Source organism: Megalopta genalis, chromosome 11 (genome assembly GCF_051020955.1).
Source record: "Megalopta genalis isolate 19385.01 chromosome 11, iyMegGena1_principal, whole genome shotgun sequence".
Lineage (NCBI taxonomy): Eukaryota > Metazoa > Arthropoda > Insecta > Hymenoptera > Halictidae > Megalopta > Megalopta genalis.
The window spans coordinates 1,118,774-1,142,944 of record NC_135023.1 but is presented as its reverse complement, the minus strand read 5'-3'; the positions used below and the strand labels follow the sequence as shown (position 1 = coordinate 1,142,944).

At 39.1% G+C, this 24,171-nt stretch overlaps 1 long non-coding RNA gene across 1 annotated transcript; it reads right to left on the bottom strand.

Moving 5' to 3' along the window:
* Positions 1–12,121: 12,121 nt before the first annotated feature.
* Positions 12,122–23,552, bottom strand: LOC143260297 (uncharacterized). The gene is made up of 2 exons (XR_013034437.1): positions 23,435–23,552; positions 12,122–12,366 (listed from the first exon to the last, which is right to left on the bottom strand). It is a non-coding gene; the product is annotated as an uncharacterized LOC143260297 (long non-coding RNA).
* Positions 23,553–24,171: the final 619 nt, after the last annotated feature.

Below are 24,171 nucleotides of genomic sequence, written 5' to 3'. Positions count from 1 at the left end.
GCATGACACCTTATGTGTACCATATGAAATATTTATGCAAGGTGTACAGTGAAGATTAACAAAGTTCGTAAATGATATTTTAATTTAAATAATTCCGTGTACGAACAGAATTCAACGAATGATTCGCAAAGCTGATTTAATAATAAATAATCGCGTTAAGGTACGTAAAGGATTTGTTTTTTAGAGAAATATGAAAAATATTATCGATAAGAAACTCACCCATTTAGTTGAGGATGCATTTGCTGACTCGTACGTACTGACCTCGTACAACGAACAGCTGATCCCAGGTCGATGACCGCAACATTCGAGGGATACTGTCGGTGGAACCTCTGGTATGGTTATTTGCGAAGTTCACTTACACTGCACTGTCACCAAACACTGATCAGTTATTTAATCACTGATAATCCGAATCACTTGTGGATATTTAAGAAAGATCACTGAGACTCGTTCATGGATAATCGTTTATTCGACGCGTTCGTTCGGAAGTCGACGTTTCACTGCCGAAAAATTCAGGCCTTGACTGTGGGTCCTTGTTGTTCTTCGTTCGGCCGTACAAGGAAATGACACTCGATACCATTTTCTTCGCACGGCCATTAATTACGTTCTAAGAGCGCAGGGTGACAGCGGATCGGACACAGTTTACGTCTCGGCATATCTTGTTTATTTCATTTGGCGGTACCCTGCGCTTCGAAGAAAATAGTATCGGGTGTTATTTCCTCGGACGACCGAAAGACGAACGACAAGGGCCCACGGTCGAGGCCTCGATTTTTTGGCAGTGAAACGTCGACTTCCGAACGAACGCGTCGAATAAACGATTATCCGCGAACGAGTCTCAGTGATCTTTCTTAAATATCCACAAGTGATTCGGATTATCAGTGATTAATTAAGTGATCAGTGTTTAGTGACAGTGCAGTGAAAGATCAGCTGTACGTTGTACAAAGTCAGTGCCCTTCGACATCATGAATTTCAGCCAGCAAATGCATCCTCAACTAACTGGGTGAGTTTCTTACTGATAATATTTTTCATATCTCTCTAATAAACAAATCCTTTACGTCCCTTATTTATTATTAAATCAGCTTTGCAAATCATTCGTGAATCTTCACTGTACACCTTGCATAAAAATTTCATATGGTACACACGAGGTGTCATGCACACCAGAAAATTAAAACAGCTGTCACGGTTAAACTTCATATTATTTCGGGTCCGAAAAATTAGTAAGTATTCTTCAGACGTTCTAAAGTAAAGGTGAACAGCGTTTTTCTTAAAAATATCACTGTTATGTAGTTAAAAAAATCCGGCAAGTTCTCGCTTCGTGACTTGTTCAATACTTCGAACGCGGCTCGAGTCCGTCCCGACCTTCTGTCAAAGCCTCGTGCTGCGGACTCTCTCGCGGACCCTCTCTCTCGCACCGTCACCTCTCATTGGCCAGTGTTTTTCGTTAATAACTCGTAAACAAAGCCGCGGATTGCATTTTCGCAAAGGAAAAAGTTACTTCAAATGACCTCAGCTACCCCTCATTTTCGGCTGTTAAAATAATTGTGGGACACCCTGTATATATATATATATATATATATACCCGAATAGCAATAAGTAGTAATAGTAAGACCATAATATACGAAACACGTAAAGAATAAGTTAGCGATATCGAGTATAGCATATAACCACGTTAACATAAGTTAGTATAGCCGTACCTCTCGAATCTACTGTATAGAACGAATTATTCTAAGTCCGAAATTCCGCCCGAGCGCGTCAAAGACACGCTCCTAGTTCTGACGTCACCCGCTCAACGCGGCCGCCCCACTCCGGCGACCGCCCCACCAGGACCTACCGGCAAGATGGCCGCCGATGACCGGAGGAGCTCAGAGCGGCCGCACAACCGATCAGACTCGTTCCGGGCTCCAGCGAGGGAAGTCGTCTCCTCCTGCAAGCCATTCCCCTAATTCAACTCAAGTCTCTTTTCTATTTCAAAGTCTCATTCAAACTCAAATCACCGCGTTAGTAACTAAGTCCTTGTATCGTTAATATCTTAGAATATATTTTAGTTATTACTACTTCTACAATCATTAATTACCTAGACTCTCTCCCTACTCGGCAATACATTCGTACATTCGTACATATTCACTTAGAAACTATTCCGCCTTCGTGTGTACCGATCTCACCCCGAATGATCTGCACGAATGCGTAATACAATTAACGACATTATTCCCAAAGCGCTTGTACCGATCTCACCCCGAATGATCTGGGCGCAGCAGGGATAAGACCGTCCTTCTTACATTCTTACTTAACAAATAACGAATGCCGAAACGCGCCGGTCGTCGACATCAACTAAGAAAGCTGGCGAAAGCTTTCGTTTCGGGCCGTATCGTACGAAGCTCCAGTACTCCGAACGCGTCATCGAGGTAATCTCGCACACCTTCGTCGCCGATCCAGCCACCGGAGTCTGCACCGAACATCAATCTACGGCCATCCTGAGAGAGCGAACAGCACCCCGAAATTCCTGAGGACCATTGCGAGCCGGCGTGCGATTGACCGACAAATTAGGTTCTCCGATAAAGGTTAGAGTTTGAATTGTACACCCGTCGCAGCGCGTTATTCGTGAAGCCCTGTGGATACGCGAAAGAACCGCGTCGTGTGCCCCAAAAGTTGCGATCTACGTCCTAGCCGCGGTAATCGCGCGATATATTATATATTTTACGCGTCGAGACTCGCGGGACGTAACACAATCCAGACTTTTACTAAAAAAATCTCCTGCTAACACGAAACTCAAAAATTCTAAAAAAAACACATATTATAGCTGAATCCAGTACTAAATTCAAACCAGGACGTAATAATACCGATCAAGATTCGAATGATTTCAACATTAACTTCCCCGTTCTTCCTAACATTCCTGTTCATAATCGTTTCGCGTTTTTCACCGCGCTCGACAATCCAAACGACTCCAGTAACGCTAGTTCTTTCAACAACAAGCCCGTAGTCAATACATCTGCTGTTGCCAAGCCACACGCCTCGACAACACATTGCAAAACTTCAAACGATTCTAGACAAAAATTTGTTGCAGATCCGGAGGCTCCAACACAAAAACCACCTCCCATTTATATTTACAACTTCTCAAATATTCAGCTTATAAATTCGAAAAAGAATTAACTGCCTATTATGGCAACAGTTTTTCACCAAAATATAACAGAAAGAATGTCCACATTTAACTTTCAACCATCAAAGATTTCAAAAAACTAAAATTAGGTCTTCAAGCTAAAAATATCACCTTCTACATATTCACAATCGAGAACGAAAGAGCAATGGCAATGGTCCTCAAAGGTCTTCCAAACTACACTCCCGAGAAAATAATCCAACAAACTATTTTGCAAGGAATAAATCCCACAGCCTGCTTTCTCATTGAAGACTCAATCGCCTACAGAGTCAACTTCTCAATGGGCACCTCAAACCAGGATATTTACAAAATTAAATTCCTATTCAGGGCCAGGGACAAGTACATGTCCAGGATCAAGCACACTCAGTTACTACAGATGCCAAGCTTTTGGCCATTATTCTTCTAATTGCAATCGGCCCCCGGCACGTGTTAAATGCGCAAGGCCTCACCTCTCCAAAGATTGTTCGAAATCATATGAAGCCATCCCTAAATGGATCAACTTGATGGAAATTATCAAGGAAGAAAGTGAATGTCGTTCCCGGTATGGCATATATTGGGGACCCACGCCTGCATCATGCTCCTCAGGTCGAACCCTTTAGTCAGCCGTGTCTATCTGCCACCGGACAACCCCCTCAACCTTCTCATCGACGACTACATGGACCTAGAGACAACGAACGATGGATGTTCGAGATACAACCCGTTATTAGGAAAAAGGTAAGCATCTTCTGTCTCGTCAGACATCTCGCCGATATTCGATCCAGTATGAAAAAGGACAAGGATGGAAGAAACGTCCTTGCTTCAAAGAGAAGATAATCTACGCATCCCAACTTCCGAAGCTCAAGAAGTATCGTCACAACCTGAAATCCCTGTCGAACAATTATCGACGAACGATATAATAAATTCTAGTCCTAAGAATTATGATGTAATGTTAAATAGAAAACGACGACAAAATTCAAATTTGCAAATTAAAGAAGTTTATGAACCATTAGATTTAATTTATCTTATGAAAGAATCTAAAATAGGAAAATTTTGTAACCAATATAGTGGTCCACACAGAGTTGTAGAAATCTTGCCGAATAGAAATACTAATTGAAGGTAATCTACGTATAGTACACACTAACAAATTAAAAATTGCACATGTAAGATCTAAATTTAATTAACAAATAACGGTACAATTAAAAATAATGCCACATATGTATTACGTATCAACGAATATTCATTAGACTTTAACAGTACCAAGATAAGGAAAATTCTCAGAAATTTCTTGGAATTCAACAAACCAATGGATGATGTCATTCTACCAAATCACGACAAAACTCGCTGAAGCCTACCACAATCAAAGCCGTTATCTGTATCCGATGGAAGACAAGTCGACAACTTCCGTGATGGTAGCAGATAGTTGCTGAGTGTCATGTAGACATCAGGACCACATTTCGAAATGTACCAGTAGAAAAGAGCATCCTATATAGCAACGATAAAAATAGCATCTATAGAATACGATATAATAGAGAAGTAAAATTCGCCCAGGAGTTCTTTCGCATTAACTTGATTAATTATATCAAAGATAATAGAGTTTTGAATATTCCAACTATTTAAATTACTGTCCTAAATAAAATATAATGTTTTTAATAATCTATGAGGTTCACAAAATTCGAAAATGTCAAAATTACTTAAAAGATATTGTCATTCCGAAACTAGTCTCGAACGCATTTCCGAAACTCGATCAAGCCCAAATTATGCAAATAACTTCATTTCACATAGAAACAATGTTAGCGAGAAGGATTTTTTGAAATTGGAATGTTACGACCCAAAATATTGCGAAGAATGTATTGCACCGTTATATAAACAATATAAACATTTACCATTTCTGTCTTTTTTTAAAAACGTTTACAACAAACCTCCAATAAGAATGAAAAATTTCTTTCCTGGCCGAGTCTTTTCCGTACTTCAACCTAAACCAATGCAGTGTATCACAATCAGTGTAGGTTCGAAATACACAGTGTTCGTACTCAAGCACATAATATACAATGCGATTCCATTTCACAAGAAGAACTGCGATAAATACTGTCCAATATAAATCATAGACCTATTTAAACCAATAACACTACTATGAAAAACCTCAGAAATAAGTTTATTAATTGCATTAACTCTGCAATGCTATAAATGCTTGAGTTTGCTCCAAAAGATTCGACGCACCTACTTTTTAACTTTGCAGCTTACTTAATAGACAACAACAAGGTTTTGTCCTCGCAAAAGTTGCTACAACTAGACAATCTGCATTATCAATTTCATCGAATGAATGTTCCAACTTGAACATTTTAAACATGGATTTTTATAAATCTAGAGTATTTGATTTAATCGTGTCAGAATAGGAAAAGCAGACAGTAAATTGATCAACGAACTCGAGAAAGCAATATCTCTAGTGGCAGTAGGATTTGAATGTAGAAATCAATCCTCTGAAGCTGTATTGCTTGTTATCCAAATATGGTTGCAAGTTTTTAATTAATGGACGGCAACAGCATATAATGACGAGTAAATAAAAATTACCGATCCAGATTTCAAGTTTGCTTCTACATGACTTTTAGTGCCATTAATGCACAATTTGATTCATAGATAATATACACGACTTCGCACAATCGCTTCCGATCCTGTTCACCCCGAGAAGTAAATGTTTCAGACTGTTAACCAAATTCAGGAAAGTTTGGTATGAAAGATCCAAAATCAAATCTCAAATCCTTGCACCAAAAGTACATCGAAATTCAGATCAATGTAGTCTTCCTTTTCTTGTTGATTACTTCCGCAATTGCGCCGTACAAAGTCTCAAGCCGAAGAACCAGTCTTCTAGATATCTGCTGAACACTGACGTGAATCTTGACATGAAAACGGCATCACTCAATCTCCATATTAATCCAATCGGTTTTTGCTGACGATAAAAGCCGTAAATCCTCAAGCAAGAAAATTCCTGCTTTCTATATTTCCACTTGAATGTTTAGTAGGAATCGTTCAATCTTGGTATTTTTCATTATGTGATTAATATTTGTTGCCCGTTTATTGAGAATGTATCCACTGCAGGTTACATTTCTTGTTATGTATATCACACTATTTGAAATTTTGGAACCTAGAATTAATCAGCAATTATTTCCAAATACTTTGGAAATTGAGGTTGATCGTTATGAAGTTAACTCATCATTCTTTGAAAATGGCTATATTTACATATAATTAATACTTAGGGAAGCATCGCTCTAATATCGAAAGATATGAGATAATTAACAGTCCAGCCATAGTTGTCTTCAACTACTGAAACCAAGCTGCAGTATTATCATTAATGCATTTCGAATAATTTGGTTTCGATGAATAACATAAGAGTGGGTGTTGCACTGCTTTTCTTCCTCCATATTATAACCATTACAGAAACACATTTAGTTATTTCGGGCGCGTAGAGTACAAGAAATGTCCTGCAAACTACCAAGAATGCACAGCTCTGCAGTAATAAAAAATGGAGTATTCTCAATCTGAATGTTCCATTTAATGCAACTCTTCATTTGTGGTGAAATTAGATGTTGGCGATTCCGTTGCTGATTCCGAATATTGAAAATTTGTCAAGCAACAACCCGACCCAACTATAAATTTTCCAATACAGATCCAGTGCACTGAAGAAAATAGCCCCGTGTGTCTAAAATCAAATTGATCAATTTTAAATCGCCAGTCGATTACCTCCTCTTTACTGATATCACTTGGATCGATGCATAAGAATTCTAGCGCGACCATTATTTATTTTCCGTCGTTTCCCATACAACGTTGTTCGTTAGGACATTGCCCTCGTGCACTGTAACGAACATTCAGTGCTGCTTAGTTTTCAATATTCACAACGAAATAAATAGGCCCTCACACCGCGACCGTGGCTAGTTTTCATTTGTCATCTCAGTTATCAGCTACTGTTACGTAGATACATATAGTTACGCTTGAAATTCTTCTCTGCTCTTGTGCGCGCAATTCACATTACGCTTGTAATATTTTTGCGCCTGCAGCCTAGCTTCGCTACAATCGATTGCGCTTGCAAATTTCGATACAGCTTTATAGCCATAAATTGATCGCTTAATCGTATCATTCATGACCTTCACGACACATCATCACATTTCATCATTCTATTGTATATCATCTATAACCTCCTCTGTACGAATCTTATTTGTATCATACAGTCCACTATCCAATTCATCCTTCCAATCCTTCCTCCAATTCATCCTTCCCAACGAAAGGATACATTTGCAACATATTTGGAAATTTGAGAAGAATAACTAGTAATTTTGGAAATTGTCGAACATTTAACTTATTTCTGCACTTTATGAGCCTTATGAGTACTACACATTTCCAAAACTTCATCCTCCGGTTACGTAAATTCATACAACTGTGAGATGTAGATGGTTCATTCTATTATATAATATTTCACATAAAACATTATGATTCAGATTCTGATAATACTCTACATTGATGTTTAAACCCACGATTTGAAAAAGTGATGTCAATTTTGAAGGTTGTCTTCGCTATAGTAAGCATGAAAGTAGTATAATAATACTTTACTATCCACACCTTAATTATGCATGATTCGTACTCAAGCCGCTATATGCACTATTCAGATTTGACGAGGAGATGACTATAAACAGTGCGGGCATGTTCGTCGCAAAAGTCTTCTCGTTAGCTTTAAACTATAGTAGGATAGTAGGAGTTATGAATTGTACATTAAACTTAATATAACAATTTGCGTTCAAATTTTTTCGAGCAAACTTATTATAATACATACAAATACACTGTATGTTACCGTGTTCGTTTGAACAGTTCAAACAGATATATGTATAATTCTTATAGTTCAATACTGTGCATAGTACAAACAGAATTATGTCTCATTACGAATTGATAGAATTAAGAATTAACTTTCCTACCTCGAGTATAATGATATAAAAAAATGATCACGTTTTCAACTGGCATTTATGCATTACTATCCTACAAATGTAAGTTTTATAAATAACGCTAAATATTTATTACTAAAAATAAGATCAGATTAAATAAAACTAATGAAAACAAACACTATGTGGCATTACAACATAGTATAATATAAAGAGTATTTTCCCGAAACTACAGAGATTTAAATTATTATATTATCATTAAAAAGAATTTTCTCAGCTACTTTTAAAGTACACCTATGAGATTTATTATGTGTACAACATTATTTAAAATACCAAAATTATGAAATCCTTTTTCGAAAATCATCGGTTAGTGTGAAATTGGTTTAGTCAAGTGTATATAAACCAGTGTATTACAAAAGATGAAAAGTAACATTCTCTATTATTCCGAAAATGTCTAGTCATATAAGTCAACATAATAAAAAACATGGAGAATACTTAGGCGTGTTTCGTCCAAATTTTAATAGGAGTTTGTAGACAAATGTTTTATTTTATTTTCTTCTCATAGTTACTCTGGGGTTTTAATAATGTCAAGTAGAAAGTTGATTGAAGTCATAGAAAATGTTCACTGGAAGTGTGACATACGAAGAACATTCCTGACATATTTTTCATAGCTTATCTTCCACATACTTTAAATTCGCTCAAGAATAATTATTCAGCCACAGGAAAAGAACGTCGAACATAACGTCGAAAACGTGGGAATTTAAGACAGCGTTAAATTCATTTAAGTCATCCACAACCCACACTCTCAATGAGAGCCAAACGTCCAAATAGCGAAATAACCAAATCGACGACCCAAGCATCTTTTGCAAACGCAATTCAATAGATGAAACTGTGATAATAGCGAAGCCAAGATTAGAAGAAACAATGATGCAAACTCCACTGGTCTACAATCTCCCAGGAGCCTCATCTACGCCATTACATCTACCAATAATCTCACTTGCCAAGATCAGTGAACCAAGTATAACTTAGTCTATATCTGATTACGAATCTAAATCCCAGGAGAACAGCAGTTCAACTGATGGAGACGAACCAGATATTAGCCCAGTTTTGCCACAACCTACGAACACGAATAACATTGTCACACCAGCAGATGAAATTCGATGAAAATTAATAGGAGAAGCTTGCAGTAGATTAATCGCAGGTCACAAGGGTGTAACGGAAACCTTAAATCAATTAACCCTTTCGGTACTACCGCCGCCTATTGGCGGCATCCACGGAAAGTTATGTGGGCACTTTATGTGGGCACCGTGAACAGCACCAACGGAAAGTTATGTGTGTATGATTACTCTCTATAGTACACATTACTTTACTATTCTGTGTTTAAAATTCCCGGCTGTTCTAATCGTTCCATTATAATATAATTAGTAGCAGTCAACAGCGTGCCTTAATTATATATGTTTTATAATATATAGATAAGCTACGAAAAACAAATTGGAATGTTTTCTTATATCGTTAATTTTTTTAATGTATAACTTACAATTTGAATTTAGTTCCCTTCAGGATGAGTGTAAAACGCTTGAAAGGAGAACAATGGATAAAGGAAATCATTGATTCCAAAAGAGATTCTGATGAAGAAAATCAATATAATTTAGCATTTCGCAAAAGGAGGAACAATCGAGCACGTGTACTTGGCACCTCGGTATCTGAAGAAGCAGTAGAGCCTGAAGTACGAATTGATACTCCTTCTAGCATCAAATGGATATCAAAGAAGCTTAGTCCAAAAATTCATGATTTTACGCCACATCATTCGGGAGTAGTAGGGAACAATTTAAATCGTTCGTCGAGAATTTTAGACTACTTCAGACTGCTTTTTTCTAAAGATTTAGTTAAATTTATTCTGCAAAAAACAAACTATTACCGGTGTCGACAGCTCAAAAGAGATCACTTGAACGCTTCAGAAGGGATGGAAGTGGATGAATTATATTGTTTTATTGCTGCGTCGTTATTAATGACGCGAACCAAAAAGCTATCCTTAAATGAAAATTGGTCTAAAGATAAGTTTCTCCGAAGCGATATTTTCAGTAAAATTATGAGTAGAGATCGCTACTTTTCATTATTGAAAATGTTGCATTTTACGGACATAGTCGGCCACACTGCCGATCATTTACACAAAATAAATGAAGTAGTGGAAATGCTACGAACATCTTTTTATCAATGCATTTCAGCCATACCAGCGGTTATGTATAGACGAAAGTCTACTCCTCTACAAAGGCCGTCTCTCGTTTAAACAATATATTCCCTCGAAGAGGAGTAGGTTTGGCATAAAATCATTCCTACTTTGTGACTGCAAGACGGGTTATATCCAAGATATAATCATTTATTGTGGGGCTAGTACTACTGTAGCTACCGAATATCAATATATTGGAAAGCCAGGGAACATTGTAATGTCGCTTTTGCAACCTTCTCTAAACAAAGGCCATACTATTGTATTTATCTGGATAACTGGTTTTCCAGTCCCATATTGTTCAACCTACCCCACGAAAAAAGTACGAACGCTTGTGGCACTGTGCAAAGAAGACGGAAAGAGATGCTTAAAATAACTGATAAATTGAAAAAAGGAGAGGCAGTGTTCCGCTCATCTGAAAATCTGTTTGCAATGAAATGGTATGATAGAAAGAAATTTTATATGCTTTTCACTATCCAAACCGCAGAATTTGCAGAAGTACCTAAGAAGTCAAGAAAAAATGAAATTATTCTAAAGCCCAAATGCGTAATAGATTATAACTCGTCAATGGGTACAATCGATAAATCAGATATGGTGATAATTACTATCGATGCAACTCGCAAAAGTTTAAAGTGGTAACGCAAATACTCTCTTTTTCCACTTGATCGACATTTGCGTGTGAAACGCATACTGCCTATATAAGCACACCACAAAAAAACAAATCTCAATGGCGAAATTTCACCTTCAGTTGATTAAGGAAATATTAGAAAAATAACACAAGAATCATGAATATCATCGGTGCAACAAGTCAGGAAGTTATTATCCCACAAGGCTCACAGGGGGACATTTTCCTTCGATATATCAGTCGGGGAAAAAAGATCGAAAACGAAGATGTGTTGTATGTGCGGCTGGTGGTGTGAGACGTGAATCCAAGTATCAGTGCGAACAATGTAATGCGGGCTTGCGCGTTTCCCCTTGTTTCGAAAACTATCACACCAAGTTACACTATTAGTTTTGTCGTTGATTATATTTCACTATTAGTTTTATTATTTATTATGTTACACTATTAATTTTGTTATTTATTTTAATTTTGTAATATTGGACCATATTATTTATATCAATGCCATTTACTTTAATTAATGTACTGTAAAGAAAAAGATATGATTTTAAAACGTTAAGCGCCATGCCTGTTTTGTCTGTCCTTCCGTCTGATCCGCGAGATAAGATACCGTCGAAATCGGTTTTCTGCCGAGGATTGGTTTAGGTTACGACTAAGCAGTATAAACATTTTAGAAATGTTTTTCAAACACGTTAAATTCCGCGTCAGTCACCGATGTCGCGGTCCGAATGAAAAATTTAGTCTCAATCACGCTCGAGATTTCTATGAATGCCGCAAAACATGTTTTCGCGGTTTACGCTGTCGGACAGTGCAACCACTCTTGCGGAAAACTTCCTCGTTCCACGAATGTATAACCGCGGCCAGGTCCTCCGTACCGAAAGGGTTAAAAGAAAAATATCACTGCCCCGAAATGAGAAAAGATTCACAAGAATTCATTCGTTCACTTATCAGAACAAAACCCGTCAACCCGTGATTATTACGGACACATCTCTGGAACCTTTTGACGAACTTGCCACGACACATTTGGACTACTTCCAAAAACAATCAATGGAAATCGCTACATTTTAACTATGCGAGACAATTTAAAAAAGTATTGGTTAGCAGTTGTTTTATCAGATATTAAAGCCATGATAATAGCTGACGCGTCCGCGAGTCATTTCATTGCAATACGTGAGACACCAAAATCCATTTCGATAGATGAAAACACTAGTTTCTTGGGAAACTAATACTACATGTTGCCGAGATGGATCGTTAAAAAGGAGCCATATATTGTATTAACAGAACATCTAAAACAATACATCGAGTCATATGAAGAATGGGACCTCTACTTACCATTTGCCATGATTTCATATAAATACCTCCGTCCACGAAGCTACGAATTTCACATCCCACGAATTAATCTTCGGGAATTACGATAAGTGAGCTAATCCGACATAACTTATGGTGGAGTAATACGTCCATGTGTAAAAAGAACCTGAAACAAGTAAATTCGATCCACGTTACATCGGGCCATACGAGATAGTAGATGTCGGATATAAATAATGCAATTTTAAAAACAGATGCGACCGGACACCTAATCGCGAAACATCAGGATAAATTAAAACACTCCTTCGTCTTCGATAGTTCGTCCGACACAAATTAAAAATTGGATTCACTTTCAGGATGAAGTAAATCCCGCTGATTATCCAGAGGTGCACGAGGATCTCTTAATATGCCAATGTATAAGGAAAATGCAACTCGTGTTTGAAGCTGAAGAATACAAATTGTGTGAAAAATGTTGGTCTCGAGTGGCAGCAGAAGAAAGAGAATTATTTCCTGAAGGCTGCTGGCATACCATCGCAGGAAACCACAGAAGTGAGGCAGATTGTCATTGTGAAGGATATGGTTCTGTAATCCTGGAAACATCAAACGCTAGTCGATGCCGAGAATGCATCGAAGAATACATATTTCGAAATGTAACTGGAGACATTACAGTAATTAAAAAATGGCAAGGCCATTGATGTGGTTACTCAGTGGTAGCATCATGACCGTTGACAGCAACACACGCACATATATACTGCAAATAATTAATTTATACAAGCAGGAGAGTCATCGGATGAGAGCATTAATACTTTTGAAGAAATACTTCAATGTAGCAAGGAAAAAAATGTAGACCTTATATTTCATTGTGGAGATTTATTTCACGATGCGAAACCAACAACTTCTGATGAACTAAAATGTATAGAATTGTTAAATAAATACTCTATGGGTCCCAGGTTAGCAAGATATGATAATATCAATATAAGATGGTATTTGAAGTACGACAAATATTAATGATTGTCTTTTCATCAGAGCTATTAACATCCAATTTTTGAGCGAGCCAGAATTAACATTCCCACACTGTACTTTTAAAACTGTAAATTTTTGGGATCCAAATTTTAATATTGACATGCCAATATTTTCCATTCACGGGAAAAATGAACATCTAAGTAAGAAATATAATATTTTTACGGCGACTTGTCCAAATCAAGTCGCTGTAATGTGAAACTGCCCTGTTGTGAGCAACTCCTTAAAGAAAAATAGAAGAGAGGGGTTGCCACGGAGGTGTTTTATCAACGGACAATCGAGGAGTCGGGATCGGACCGTCGAGCGATCAACACCATCTAATTCAAAGATCTCTAACATAATTTAGTTGTATTATAGTTCGTGTTCTCTATTGTAAATAAAATGCCGCGACGCGGGAGAAGTGTAGTAATTCGTAACATTGGGGGCTCCTCCGGGAACGAAGAATCGATCGAAAATGTCACGCCGGCATTGGAGATCCTGTTTTCAAACCTCCGACAAGAATTATGCGAGCAACTGCAGGAGCAGCAGAGGCAGTTCGAGGCGCGACTGGAAGCGGACAGGCTTCAGCGCGAGGAACGGGAACAGGCTGCTGCGTCCGAACGAGAGGCTCGCATGGAAGAGAGGATAGCAAGGATCGAGAACCAATGCCAGGTGCTATCGGATTCATTGCGATATTCTGTCTTAAATTCTGCGGCATTCTCGTCTGTGGAACACTCGGAGGCGCGTGTAAATAGTGCGGACACTGTTGTAAATAATGTTAATATTGTATATAACGCGAGTGTACCTATTGCTCCGAGTGTTCCTGTATTTGCTTCACTGTCGGTGCCATCCTTGCCTGCGTGTCGTGAATCTACACGCTTCGTAACTGGATTAGGATATTCCGTGAAGCCGACACGTTATGACGGTTCCACGTCATGGGATGAGTACCGAATTCAATTTGAAATGGTCGCGAATGTAAATGGCTGGGACGAAGCAAAGAAAGCTGCGGCTTTAATTGCTTCGTTGGATGGTCCGGCTCGAGGAGTACTGAATTCTCTTCCCGCCGATAAGTATTTCGACTTCCAAGAAATAGTTTCGGCAATCGAGTTTCGGTTTGGTCAAAAGAACTTTTCGAAGCTAAATTACGTTCTATTTCAAAATTATAAACAGCGGCAAGGGGAGTCAATTTCTGCATTGGCCACGGAGATTGAGAGGCTGGCGCAATGCGCATTCTCGGAATGTCCAATGGATGTTCGGGATCGTTTGGCCGCATCTCAGTTTGTGACGGCGTTGGCCAATGAAGAGATGAAGAGAATGTTGAGATATGAAAGTCTTACATCTCTTAGAGCTACGGTGACCAGAGCTCTAGAGATGGAAGCTCTCAATAAATTAAGCTCTCAAAAAACACAAACGATTGAACGGAATTTAAAACGTCCCTTTACTTCCGAGGGAATGCTGGAACGTGCGGCTGAACGGCATTCTGAACGAGTGGTTGGACATCAACGGGAGTTGCCGCATTGCTGGAGCTGTGGAAAGAAGGTCCACCTCCAACGGGATTGTTTAAAGAAAATAAGGAAGGAGACTTCGCAGGGAAACTTCAAGAAGTCGGAATAATGGGGGATAGTCCAACTTCATCTTCCGTTTTTCCCCCTGTCGTGCTGCGTTTGGAACCTATTCAGCGAGGGATTTTCTTCGTCGAAGGCATCGTTGGAGCGAAGAAAAGGAAAATCATCTTGGACACGGGCTCATCGGTTAACCTTCTACGGGAAACTTATGCTACAAGGCAGAATAGTTTGGCGAGCATGACAGGAGTGAAGATTTTTTCAGTCTCCGGTCAGAGATTACCGATTTTTGGTAAAAAGCAACTACCTGTTTCTATTGGAGAAGTCGAGACCGAAGAAGAGTTCTTCTTCGTCAGTATGATGGAAGAATGCATTTTGGGAATCGAATTTCTTAAAAAGCATGCCTGTCAACTGGACTTTACAAACGAGGTTCGTCATTTGAAAGGAATGCAAGTGCCGTTGCTGAAGTATGGAGAAGATTCGGCTACGAAGGAGATAAAGAAAAACAGGAATACATTAGTACCGGATCATCTTCAGGATCTTCATCAGAGATGTTCTATAAACCTGTCCGCAGAGCAAAAGAAAACTTTTGCCGAGTTATTGACGGAATTTGCAGATGTTTTTGCGAAAGATTCCGAAGAGGCGGGCAAATGTGACGTAGTATGTCACAAGATAGATACCGGTGACAGTTTTCCCATAAAACAGGCACCCCGACAATTACCTCTTCATCGACGTTCAGAAGTAGATGAATTATTGTCGAAAATGGAACGACAAGGAGTCATAGAAAAGTCTCAAAGCCCCTGGTCTTCACCCGTGGTATTGGTCAAGAAGAAGGACGCGTCCATCAGATTTTGCGTGGATTACAGGCGTCTGAACAATATCACCAAGAAAGATTCGTTTCCCCTTCCAAGGATAGAAGATACGCTGGACGCTTTGGATGGCTCCTGTTGGTTCTCGACGATCGACTTACAAAGTGGATATTGGCAGATATCCATGGATCCTGTACATAAGGAAAAGACTGCCTTTTGTGTGGGTACTGGATTATGGCAGTTCAAAGTCATGCCATTTGGTCTTTGTAACGCACCAGCTACCTTTGAACGTCTAATGGACAACATCTTAAAAGGGTTAAACTGGAAGATTTGTTTGGTATACCTCGACGACATCATAATTTTCGGTAGAAGTTTTGAAGAGGAAGTACAACGTCTGCGGAAGGTACTTGCTCGCCTAAGGAAAGCTTGCTTGCTGATGAGCCCGAAGAAGTGTAATTTCTTCTGCAAAGAAGTGAAATATCTTGGACACGTAGTATCCGAGATGGGTGTACAAACTGATTCTGAAAAATTGGATGCAGTAAAGAATTGGCCGGTGCCGAAGAATAAGACCGAGTTGAAGAATTTCCTGGGTCTTTGCACTTATTATCGGAAGTTTGTTAAAAATTTCGCCGATATTGCGAAGCCCTTACATCGTTTGACCGAGAACGAGAAAATCTTCGTGTGGACGGAAGAAGCGGAACATTCGTTCGAGGATTTAAAAAAGAAATTGATGGAGTCTCCCATTCTTTCTTATCCGTCGGTTAATACAGAATTCATTTTGGACACGGATGCCTCAAATTTTGCAATTGGAGCAGTTCTTTCTCAAATTCAGCAAGGTCGGGAGAGAGTAATCGCCTACTTCTCCAAGACGCTAGGAAAAGCTGAGAAGAATTATTGCGTTACTCGGAAGGAACTATTAACGATAGTGAAATCTATTGAACATTTACATCATTACCTTTATGGGCGTAGATTCCTTCTGAGGACCGATCACGCTGCTTTACGTTGGTTGCTGTCTTTCAAGAATCCGGAAGGACAGGTAGCACGTTGGATCGAGCGGATTCAGGGATATGACTTTGAGGTGAAACACCGGGAAGGAAGACTCCATCAGAACGCGGACGGTCTTTCTCGCAAGCCTTGCGAATCGCAGGATTGTGCGCGATGCAAGCGCCTGGAGAAGAAGACGGAAGAAAATGGAGACGTAGTTCTGCGGACACTCTGCGAAACATTTGATTTTGAAGAGTGGAGGAGAAAACAGGAGGAGAATGAAGAAATTGGTTTCATCCTGTCAAGAAAAAAAGAGGGTAGCAGGCCCGATTGGCAGGAGATTTCGGACAGGAATACGAGAATTAAATATCTCGTATCAATCTGGGATTCCTTGGAAGTTTACGAGGATCTACTGTTTCGTAAGTGGGAATCCCCTGATGGAAAAAGTAACAAGTGGTTACTGATGGTTCCAAGAGAAATGGTAAGCTCGGTGATGACAGATTGTCATGATACACCGGCGGGTGGCCATTTCGGAGTGAACAAAACTCTGGACAGGGTACGTCGAAAATTTTACTGGCCTGATAATCGCAAGGATGTGGAAGACTGGTGTCGTCGATGTAATACTTGTGTCGCAAGGAAAGGTCCGAGGGAGAGGGGACATGGACCTCTCAAGATTTATAATGTCGGGGCACCGTTTGAAAGGGTAGCGCTCGACATTGTGGGACCGTTTCCGAAGTCTGCGGCTGGTAACAAGTATGCGCTGGTCGTTGTGGATTATTTTACGAAATGGCCGGAGGTAGTTCCGTTGCCGGACCAGCGCGCGACGACTGTTGCGAAGGCCCTTCTTACAGAAGTTGTAAGTCGTCATGGCGTACCGTTGGAACTTCATTCGGATCAGGGGAGAAATTTTGAGTCGGCGGTCTTCAAGCGGTTGATGGTGCTGCTTGGTATTAAGAAGACTCGCACTACTCCTTTGCATCCACAATCTGATGGGCTCGTGGAGAGGTTGATTCGGACTCTGCTGCAGTATTTTTCAATGTTTGTAGCGGATCATCAACGGGATTGGGACGATTGGATACCGTTATTTTTACTATCCTATCGCTCAAGCAGACACGAGACAATGAAGAACACTCCATCGATGATTCTCACTGGTAGAGAGCTTCGACTTCCAATGGATCTTCAGAGAGGACTCCCGCCTGAATCAAGATATGAGGAGGACGAGTTTGTTCAGCAAACGCGTATCAGACTGGCTAAAATTCATGAATTTATTCGCCAGAGACTGAGAATTAGCGGAGACAAAATGAAATCTTGGTATGATGTTTACGCTAATTCAATTACGTTTGCTACAGGCGAGAAAGTATGGCTGTTCCAACCACGAAGGACGAAAGGAAAATGTCCCAAGTTGCAGTCCGCGTGGGAAGGTCCTTATGTGGTACAGGACCGCCTGAACGACATTATTTATCGTGTAACTCGTTCTCCGAAGTCGAAACCGAAGATCGTACACGTTAACCGCTCGGCTCGCTACGACGCTGTACACAGAGGCCTTTGACTGTCTCTCACTCAAGAAGAGGACGTTTCTTCGCAGAAGACGAGGGAGTGATCTGTGTACTGACACGCTGAGCTCTTTCCATTTGTGGAAGAAACGGTTCGATGGGGGAAGGAAGTTGTATCCTCTGGAAGATTACGTCCTCCCATTGGGGAGTGAGGACGTGTTCTCAGGAGGGTACACCCTTTCCTGACTGATCCACAAAAAGAGATGCACGGGATCCCATATTACTGCAGGTAGTATCCTGTGGTGATTGGAGGTGCATCCGGGGAAGAGTTTTGGTGATTGATCAGAGCAGGGAACTCCCGGGAAGTCTACAAGTGAGAAGTTCTCAAAACTTCTTCAAGAAAGAAACGCTCAAGCCTCAAAACGAAGAATTAAGAGGAAGGGTGAGCGACAGTGATTAGAGCTGTACGCGTCGTAGAAGTACTGACGTTCTGCTCAAGGTTTTTTTGGTGGTTTTCCCTTGAGACGGAGGACAAATGTCAGGACGTAAACTGTCTGGAAAAGGCCACCTGGGTAACTAATTTCATTCTTTCCTTGTTTACCTACTTTTCAGACAGAAGTACTTGCGGTGGAGGTTACCTGTCAGTTGTCCGATGGAACGATAGTTCGAGGTTATAGGACTGAAGCTGGCAGGATTAACGGTTCGATTGTCGTTGGTCAACACAAGTGAAATTTGCCGCGGCCGGGACGGCCGCTCATTCGGCGAGGAGGGCAATGTTACGGCGACTTGTCCAAATCAAGTCGCTGTAATGTGAAACTGCCCTGTTGTGAGCAACTCCTTAAAGAAAAATAGAAGAGAGGGGTTGCCACGGAGGTGTTTTATCAACGGACAATCGAAGAGTCGGGATCGGACCGTCGAGCGATCAACACCATCTAATTCAAAGATCTCTAACATAATTTAGTTGTATTATAGTTCGTGTTCTCGTGAAGTGTAGTAATTCGTAACAATATCAATAGTTTAAGTGCAGTGATTTTTCAACATTGATTCAGCCATTAGTAATTATAATCAAAATTATAGGTTGTGGAACAAATGGGCCAAATGGACTTGTTGTCTGTGTCTGGTTTCATAAATTATTTTGGAAAATGGACAGCCACCCCCAAAATGATCATTCCTCCACTGATGATAAAAATGGGTAATACCCATGTTGCAATTTTTTGTTTAAGCTGCATGAACGATGATAAATTAATACGGATGTTGAACGATTTTAAGGTGAACTTATGAGATCCATATATGTATTGAGAGGTCTTTCCATTTTTTTTTATTGCAAATGATTTTCATTCATAGGTGAAATGCTTTAATTTGTTTGTTTTACATAAAAAACGTGCACCATGTCTTAAACGTGGATATACTTCGCAAGCCCACCTTCCCTCTTTTGTTGACTTTGTTGTGTGGGGAGGGGAACAGGAATGTTGTATCACACACGTGTTTAACTCTAAAAGACAATACTACATTTCTCAAACAGGTATATTTTTAGATTTATTTATTAATTATGATGCATGAAAAATAAGAAACTACTGCTTAAGAAACGCACTTACAGATTGCGATTTCTTTATGCGAAGGCGAATCAAAGGCCAAACACATTGTCATATTTAGCGTAAACGGTAATAAGTTTAAGTTGAAGAAATTGAAATTAAAAACCGTTAGACCATTTGTGTTTGACACTCTGGTCCTTAATGATACAAATATAAAAAGTAATAATGATAGATTGCTATCAGAACCAGTTTTATTATCGTCGACCGACGCATAGAAAATGAATTGATTCCTAGTACCGCGGAACAATTGTCAAATCATCCGAAGCAACCGGTCTTGCCGTATATTCGATTGAAGGTAATTTACTTGAATGATAAAGAACGGTTCGATTCGACCAGGTAAGATTCTATTAGTATATTAACGAATACAAGTAATAAATGGAAATAAATAATATGTGTATTTTAGATTGGCACAGAAATATTGTGATAAAGTTGCTAATTCTCACGAATTAATTGTATTCTGTAAAACAAGAAGTTCCGGTAAGTACTCCAGGATACGACTGACATTATGGGCTATACTGAGGTAAACAAAAATTGCGATATTCTACAAGGTGCTCGAAGGTAAAATTTGTTTGGTTTTTTAATTAGGAGAATTAAGGTTTTGTGGAAACCACATACAGGCAAAACTAAAAGGACACAAGTTTGGTTGAAAATAAAAACCTATGAACAATACTAACAGTGAATGATCTAAATAAAGCATTAGATAAATTTGTTAACAAAAATAACACTAACGCTTTTAATAACCTACAGAGGTCGAGCATATACAATGTAATATTTCAAAATATTGATTTGCCATTATAAGCTCGATTGTATTGTTACTATTAATTCTTTACATATAGTCGTGAAATAAAAGAACTTGTGCTATGTTTGGAAACTACTGAAACAACTGCAAATATTGGAAATATCAGAAAAGAAATTAAAAATTATTGTGATAAGAGAAAGGAGGAAGCACAAAAAGAAAAGACAGAAGTATATGTATACTTGCAAACAAACTCATTTAAAAATGATAATATACTATCAGATTTGACAGATTGGATAATCGCATGCTATTTTATAGATGCAAACATTATTTGCTAATAGACCGGTAAAACCCTTCAATAATGACGAGATAATAGTTATTGTCAGTAGAGAGTAGTAACGATGAAGAAGAAGCGGAAAAAACAGATAAAGCTAATGGCAGTGGAGCATGTAACAAAAGCAAAGAAACCGATAAAACTAATGAAAATCATAAAAGTTCTGTTGGTATAACATCTGAGAGGTAATTTACTTCAACTCAAAAACAGACAACAGCGCAGGTACATCATCGAACTCTATTAAACGATTCACAGTTTATATGCATAGGTCTTTGATTTACTATTAACCATGACATTTTATCATTTGCTACAGGATGAAGCATTGGGCGGTGATGTAATAAAGAAAATAAATTGAGGGAAGCCTAATAAAATACGGTTCCTACGCAACTTCGATTCCAATTTAGATTAGTTTGTCCAGGTCCGAATCCTTGTTTATACACTACTTGTAAAACATTATATTAAACAAATACTTTACATTAAATCTTGAAATATTTGATAATATATAATATATATTATATATAATTCGGACATTCAAGTTGCAACAAAAAAAAATACATACTATAAACAAATTTTAAAATCGTATAAAATAGAGATTTAAAAACGACATCAATCTTAAATAAATACTAATGATAGAACAACTAGTACAAGAACTAGTAAAACACCGTTTATCTGGACTGTGTTTATCCAACATAGTAACCCGTTACCAACAATTGGATGTCAGGAACGATGCTCCTCTTATCCAACTCCAGTCTACGCAACATACCCATTATACAACACACTGTTTTTGTTTCTTAGTTAGAAATTCTAGCATAGTCTTCCTGCATAGAATGTAAGATAAGTAACGATTTAATTCAGTTACTTGTATGTATGTGATTCGTCCAGAAACTATATTCTCATTACGTCTTCACACAAATCAAACGAAAAGAGAAAAAGAGTGGTGCTTTGTATTCAAGAAAAATTTGAAATTAATAGACGCTTCAGAAACAATTAATTTCTTGTCTCGTAAATATAACATTGGTGGATTTACTGTATATATCATAAAAAAATTATTTGAAGATAACATATTAAAATGCAAAGAAGATGATGCAGCAAACACGAATAGAGGAGTAAAAATGAATAACAGCTTCTAAAAGTCGGTGAAAGTAATTCATCTTTGCATGAAAGATCAGATAGCGAACAAACCGTAATCACAAAGTTATATGTATAATGTTGCAAGGTGCATTTCGCACTGCGTAGAGTGCGATGTAGAAAATGTGATTAAAAATGATGGAAATGATAAAGGATTTCATATTCTTAACGACAATAAAATAATATCTCAAGTTATAGAGGATCAATCTGAATTGAATGTATAATCAGGTACGCAATACAGTTTGTTATACAATACTTACGTTAAACAACTTAAGAAACAGTTTCAGATATCTAGAAATAAAGAAATAAATACAAGACATGCCCATAAAGCGACATTTTATTAGAAAATAAGCTTACATATTGCAAAGAAAATATATTAGGAACATCGTAAGAAAAGAGAGTGGAATGTATTGTATAAAGAGGTGGGAAAAGGTGAGCACTTAAAATAAACCTACCAGTTACAAAATGAAAAACTCTCGTTTTGTAACTATTCTATGCCTATAACGAAAATTAAAAAAAATACGTATTGTAGATCTCGATAAGTTACATGCATGCCGAAAATTTCATCGAAATCAGTTAACGCAAGGTCATAGTTACGAGCATTAAACAAATTTTAAAACAGCAACTTTCTCACAATTATTGGACAGAAATATTAAAAATCAGGACAAAACTGCGATTTTTGCGATCTTTAATTGTTTACCGCTTATACCAAAGTCAACCGATTCCGCTGAAATTTTCAACATGCATATAAATTACCGAGATCTACGAAATGCATTTCTTAAATCATCGTTATATATATTTCGTCATATATTATTTTCTTTAATCATTCTAAGCAATAACAAAATTCAAGTTGTTCAGTCCAGTTCTAAGCAAGTTATGGCGTTTTAAAAGTTGTCCGAATATTAATATAAATAAATATGGCCGCGACGCCATATATCCGCAAGAACCGATTGCCCACGTGGAAGACACGTGCTTCCAGTTTCGCAAGCTTTCTCGAGACGCCATATGCGTAACGCACGTGGCGTGTAATAATTCGCACTGGCGAATAATTAGCCCAGCCGAGAGAAGGTGTCCGAGCCATTGAAATGTAAATGAAGAAATTCGTACTGATAATGAGACTTAGGCTACCGCCGGAATCGCAGGCACCGTCCGTCCTTGACAACGGTGTTCCGGGGTAGCCCGCGTAGAATGTCCTCGCGAGCCGCTCTCTAGCGAGTCGCGACGACGGCCGCCGCAAAACTCTCAAATGGAGAGCCTGTAAGAGATCGAGCGCTACGCTGGTGACTCCGCCTCCCCGTGGCCCCCGCTGGAAACATTCTCCCGGCGGCTCGGCCCCCCCGGGGGCCGACTCGCCGGGGGAGTGGCTAAGTGAGTCACCTCCCTCGCGGGACGATCTTCCCTTCTGATGAACCGGTAAACGATGAGGAGGGGGTTTCTCCAAGCACGACGTCCGCAGTTTCCGGATGCGGACCTCTCTCTTCGCAGTGGTTTCAGCTGCTTTAACATCGACCGGCATAAGCAAGCACTGCTTCGCCCGGTCAGAGCTGGCCTCGGCACTGTTGCTCAATTAATGTAGACATTAGATGATAATGAGACTTACCGAAAAACCGATCAGAAATTCCCAGTTACGAATGCGGCTTCTGGCCGGTCACTAGTCTTGACATATCTTTGGAACGGTCGCTGCCAGTTGTTGCCAGCACTGTCCTTTATTATTTCGCCTGCTGCCCCATGGTCTTTAGCGGCTGTCTTCCTTCATTACGTATGAATTAATCTCGGCTCGAATTGTCACAGTTACACTTATTTCTTCCAAACACCCAACGCTACGGTCTACGCGACAGTGATCCTCGTTCTCGGCAGATCGCTTCCTCAGCCAGAAACGAGGCATTCCCCACTCCCCAGACTCACGGCTCGGCACGACGCACAAACCCTACGCGCACTCGCCGTTGCTCAGGGCCGGCACCATTCGACTCAGCCCACGCTCCGAGCGTCCTAGATCTCGCGGCATAATTCAGTGACTGTAGAGAATACCGCAACATGTTACAATTTCAAGAAATTTCAGTTTATGCAAATACGATAAGCTCAATAAATGGAAAACCAAGAAAGGAATTGGTTTCTGTAAGAACTTTAAAGGACAAACATCTCGAAAGTGAAAACATGTGACATTCAGTGTTTTTTCTTCCAGCCGCAGAATTTCCTTCTTTCCTGATTTTGTTAAAAGACTTACTAATCACTTTGCAAATAAAGATAAAACAAATACAAAAATCATGCTTTCCATAAAACAAAAAAATAAATTATTATATTCAAAAAACTCTACCAAATTGCAGAAAAACAGTCTAG